Raw genomic sequence first — 6,143 nt, forward strand, 5'->3', positions numbered from 1 at the left:
AACAAAGAAGAGTCGACATCCAAGGAAGTGGGCCAAGGATCCCATACTATGCTCTGTTGCAACGGATAACCAGAGATATAAAAGAGGGTTCGTGCCTGGTTACGAATTCGGAAGGTCTGAAGAGCACCTCATCCGCCCAAGTGCAAGCACCTGGTCTCTTATGCCATTTGTTATTGATTTTGAAGAGTTTTGAGCGAAAGTCATATGAAATGGGAACATATATCTCTGAGAAGACGTCTACCTAATCATGCATGTCTCAGAGATGAATAATAAGCACACATAAAAGAAATGAAAGATGTGTCACCTAAGCAAAACTAGGTTATAAGTGACATGCCTAAGGGTGTCTAAGTTCTGGTGTACAAACACATGCATGTTACAGCTAAATGTATAGGATCTGTACATGAAAGTAAGAAAACACAGCGAAAACATACAACACAAATCAACTCTATACCTGACTGGACAAAATGAGTCCTAACTCTAATGTGACCTGACTCGGACCAAGATGGCCGTCCATCCCAGCTGCTCTACGTATCCCGGCCTCGGGAAGAATCGGAGTCAACGTAGTTCGATGCCCTATTCTAAACTACTATGCCTAACCATCTAGAACCACTATCCTAGACTCGATCCACTAGACTCGACTGATTTTTAAAACTTTTTTGTACAATTGCTTAAGTTCATGTGAATTATAATTTTTAGGACTCTCTATATGCCCTAACTAATGCAAGTTGATTAACCTTAAGCTAATGCAGGTGGGCCCTATATCCTATGTGTAATTAGGCTATGCATCCTAAAGAAAACCAAGGGTTGACTATATGCTTCCTAGTCTAGCCATCAGTTCGACTGAGTGTCTAACCGATCAACTTGAGGCCTCCTAACTCTAGGGACACTGACGCGACAGGACACACCATATCAATACAAATCAGGACAGCCTCCTAACTCTAAAACACCCCAAACAGCTAAGACAGACTCCTAACTCTAGGGGAAGATCTTTTTGAAAAGGTTTTGAAGAATTTTTGTATTTTTTTGAAGATTTGAAATGTTTATTTTTAAAGGTTTGGCTGGACCTGGGATGTGGATCCCAAGCTGCACTACGTACCTCGTGGAAGAGGATCAAGCCAACGTAGTTCGGAAATGATTTCCTAACTACTCTTAAAAAGACTCAGATTTTTGAGGATTTTTGGTTTTTAGATGTTTTTTTGAATTTTCAAGTGTTTTTGAAAATTTTGAATGTTTTTGAGTTTTTGACACAAGAGGATAAATCCCTATCATCATAAGGGGAGGATAGGCTCCCGATATCCCGCAAAGGTTGGACAGCATCCTATGCTTTGCGGGGGAAAAAACAGAATAACAACTCTGCAAGGGTTGGACAGCATCCTATACCTTGCAGGAGCGGATAGAAAAACACATGATTTGATGAGAGGTTGGATAAAATCCTAACCCCTATGATGATAGAATTTGATTCCTGAACAAGGGGACTGACTCTCTAGACTAAGGACGGATTCCTATGCTAGTGGACTATCAAATCAAAATAAAGCTCACAAGTAATAAGGAAAAAAGAGACCCTGTGCATATTTGGCAAAGGAAAAACACCCAGCTGGGCCGGACAGCTACCTAGCCCTAGGGTGCAACAAATGTGCAACCCAATACCCATAAGGGTAGGAGTATGTTGCCAAGCCGAGTAAGGTGTTCTCCCAAAACCAAACGACACACAAAGAGGAGGTTTAGCAAGAGAATGAGACTGGGTAAGTCTCTTAAACACAGAGGTAGGATAGAGAAAATTGCTAACGAGACTAGGCAAGTCTCCTAGGCACAGAGATGAGATAGAGAAAAATACTAGCAAGACTGGGCAAGTCTCCTAGGATGGGCTTGGGCTATCACCTTCATCGCCCTACAAGAAAAGGGCTAAGAAGTCTCTATAGAAAGAAAGAGAAGGGAGAGGGTATTACTGAGACTTAGTAATTCTCCCCTTTAAGATGGGCTTGGGCTATCGCCTTCATCGCCCCTTCATAATGAGAAAGGGGATAGACAATTAAAAACATGTCAAGGGCTAAACAAATTTTCAACATAAATGACAACCATAACAACCTGTTCTAGTGATAACAAAAAACGTTAAATTCAAAACTGCTGCATCTGGACCATTTAACATGCAGCTAAAGAAAAATTATCCTAAATTCCATGTTCCCCCCAAAAAAAAAAATCAACTAATTATATACCATTTGAAAAATGTGACACAACTAATATCATTTCCTTATGCAAATAGATGAATAAAAGAAGGTACACAAGAATAAAACAACAACCAAACATACATTATTAGCAACCATAATCTCTTAATGACTAAGAAATGCATTAAAATGTACATGACTGGCCACGGTTATCTTGGTTGAATAGCAATGACCAATAACTGGAATTTATACCCTAAGGCATTACCATTGTAACCACAATTTTCTTTTCTTGGAAACTGAATTGGAGAAGATATCAAAATGCTAATAAAATTATACACACCGTGGGTAAATTGGTTTACTTGGAATCTTTAATAGATTATATAAATTCTAAGGTATTCATGAACAACAAAGGCAAAATTAAACTTACCTGAATCCGGATTGTTTGGATCACCATCGACCTTCAAATCAGAGTGTTATTCTCCTTATCCCATACTAGCGATATAAGGTATTTCTTTTGCTCTCGCATCATCAAGGCCTAAAATGGTAATATCAACCTTCATTGCTTTCAAATGCTCCCCTTTTGGTTTCTCTGCAAATTCAATTATGCGACCTTCTTCATCGATTTTCATCAGACCAAATCCAGTGGCATGTTTTTCATCCATTGGCAGAGCAACCACAGTGATATCTGCATCAGTTTCTCTATGAACTCGAATAAACCTCTCATATTCCATTCGATATAAATGATCTCCAGCAAGAACGAGGAATTCCATTACATTTTGTTCTTCAAATAACCACAAATACTGTCTTACAGCATCAGCTGTTCCCGTTAGATATCTCCTAAATCAAACCCCTTCTTTTCCTCAACTTTCTTCTCTACAGATCTCTCGCTCTCTTTCTTAGCTATTTTACTCAGATCTTTCCCGTTAGAAATGAGATCCGTAAGCAACTGAGATATTCTCCAATTAATTCACAGCACAAAGGAATGGCCGGAGCTTGCTGACCGGAAAATGAGGCGAGCTTACCGGAGAAGAAGAAGAAAGAAGGATATGATCGGATGTTGCAGATGTTGCCAGAGCTTGCAGAGGATCGGATTTAAAAGCGAGGACGGATCGCCGGGCACCGTTGGAGGATCGGCCATCAGAACCAGAGAAGAAACCCGAGTCTAGATCTGTTGATGTTGATGCCGGCCGGAGCTCCGGTAAGGTTCAGATCCAAGGTTTAGAGGTTCTGAAGCTAGAGAGGAAAAGGATCTGAGCTCAACCGGAGCTTGAGCGGAGAAGAAGGATCGGAAATAAGGTTTCGGATTTTCGCCCTTCTCTCTCTCTTTCTGCAAACGAAAATGAGAAAAATCCTCTTCTCCATGCAGCATCTATGCCATGCTCTGCACAGATCACCTCCTGAAACTTGGCTCTGATCTGGTTCCCGTACTAGCCGCCCGGAGAAGATGAGCCTTGCTTAGGAACCCTAGCTCCTCTCTCTCTCGCTCCCTCTCTCAGATCTGCTTTGGTTTCTCAAGAGAAACCCAAACGAAAATCCTCCCCTTTTTTTTTTACTTCGATTCTTATATAAAGAGAAATGATATATTAATACTCCCCCCCTCTTTGACTTGGGACAACCCCCTCTAATGCATTTCATAGTCAATTTTTCTCTTAAGGTAGTCCGAGCAAGAATAGGGGTTCCAAAAAGAAATGACATATAATCTGCCCCTTTATATCTTCCATGGACAGCCCATTTTGAGGTGATTCATCCCCCTCATGCAGTTTACACTACGGACACTCTTCCATCTTGCTCGCTAGGCAAACACGCTCGGAATTCGACAAAATTTTGCGGGGACTCCGATGGGACCCTAACCTAGCTTAGGGTGATGTTTGGGACTCTAGCTCGCTGATTTGGTGGGGTTTTGAGCAATATCGGAAGGATTTGGGCACGGTCAAAATGGGGTGTCTACAGGTGGTAACTCCCCATACCTTCCATTCTCATATCCAGGTAACGAGTCTAGATTTCTGGTCAATTATGGGTCCTAGATCCCTCATCTAGGTGGCGACTCTGTCACTCTCTTTTGCGTGGAATTCGGATTGCCCTAGTGATCCCAAGTTCACGGAAAAGATGAATTAAATCACACCTTGCTAGGCTCGGCGGCTTACCCCTGCCCTTATGGGTACTGGGTTGTACATTTGTTTGCACCCTATGGCTTGGTTGCTGCCTGCTTGGTTGGGTAATTAAAATCAATAATAAAAAACACACGCCATTCGCGTGGGTACGAGAGACCAAGAGAGAGCGTGGCGCCTCGCGCGCCCGCGACCCTCTCGCGGGATCGGGTCCCACAATATCAGTCATATCAACCAGAAAGACCATACACAACCATAGCACATATAAACGTATCAACTATGGCATCAAACAACCAAGCCATAGTAACCAAAATAAGGAGTTAGAAAGCCCCAAAGCAAGTATCAAGTACGGTGGTGAAAAAGAGTAGTCTAGAAACCTAAATAATACATGCCAGAGTTGATAAAAGTATATTACTAAAGTGCAGGCATGTCAAAAAGATGCAATAGGACCTGAAGTCCTAGTCCTTTGGTGGTGGTGGTGGAGCGGTACCAAAGCGTTCCTGGAACGCGGTGAAATCCTCATGAATGTGCGACACATCAATCGACAGATCCGCGAGAGATTTGGAAAGGGTAGTGATGGATCCAAAAAGAGTATCATACTGCGCCTTGTTCTCCAGTCGAAATTACTCCACAGAGTGTTGGAGCCTATCATAGTGATGACCGAAAGAACCCTAGAGACCACGGTAGAAGATATCAAATTCGTGTGCCGTGCCTGTGAAGGTAGGAGGAGCGGGACCACCAGTATATGGGAACAAATGTGGAGGTACTAGATCAACGGTAGGAACATCTGGAGCATCATCGTCAGCACTAACCTCAGGGACATCGGAATCAACATGCGTATGGGGGGTTTTCAAGGAATTGAGGAATGCACATCCGTCGAAGAGTAGTCTGATCAATGTCCACAGTGGCAGGAGAGGACTTCACATTTTCAAGAGGGATGTCAAGAAATTGAAATAGACGGTTTAAGAGAAGACCATAGGGCAGATGAGTGTGAGATTTGGTAGGAACCTTTGCCATATGTCGGAAAATGACATAGGCGAGGCTGACGAGGGTGTTAGTAAGGAGAGCAAACATAAGAAACGCCTCGAGGGGGCGTACCTCATCCTCACACCCGGCCTAAGGGGTGATATTACTGTCAATGATCAAATGATAGATACGGGCAGTCTCAAAAATGTCGTGAGTCATGACAGGAGTGGATGGATCATATTTTTGCAAATACCGGAGTACACGGTGAGAGATGGAATACCGGTAGAGTCAATATCATCATTTGGGGAGATCCATCATTTGAAAGTTCAAAAACATTGGCAAATTCATCAAGAGTAAATGTAACCTTTTTGTGAAGAACTTTGGTGGTAAGGGTTTTGTTTTCAAGAGAAACAAGAAGGTATCTGTAAAATTCATGAACTAAAGAGGGGTATACGCACCATGGACCTCCATAGATAAGAATACCTTCCCATCCAAGGGTAGTGAAGTCGGTGACGTGAGGAAATCGTGCATAGGGTTCGGTGTCGACTCGGCGTCCGCTAAGAATCTTCTGCTTGGGTATTTGTTGAATCATGAGCTCCGAGTATGTTTGAGGTGGTCGTGGAGGAGGAGTAGAAGATCGATCTTGATCGTGAGTACGCTTTCCTTTATTTCTTCCTCGAGAAGAACCCTCGCCTTGAATGGTGCAAGATTTAGGTATCGTGAGGATGAAAATAGAACAAAGAAATGAAGAGAAGTAGAAAATATTCGGCGGACGAAGTGAGATCGCCGGAGGAAGGCTCGCCTGACGAAGAAGAAATAGGGAAGAGAAGAGAGAAGAGTAAAAGTAAAAATGAAAAGAGAAAGAGGGTTTTTAACCCTTTCGTCCGTTTGTCGCGCTTTTTCCCGG

Source organism: Tasmannia lanceolata, unplaced genomic scaffold (assembly GCF_043159265.1).
Source record: "Tasmannia lanceolata isolate RefF3 unplaced genomic scaffold, GAP_Taslan_0.1 ptg000018l, whole genome shotgun sequence".
Taxonomy (NCBI): Eukaryota; Viridiplantae; Streptophyta; class Magnoliopsida; order Canellales; family Winteraceae; genus Tasmannia; species Tasmannia lanceolata.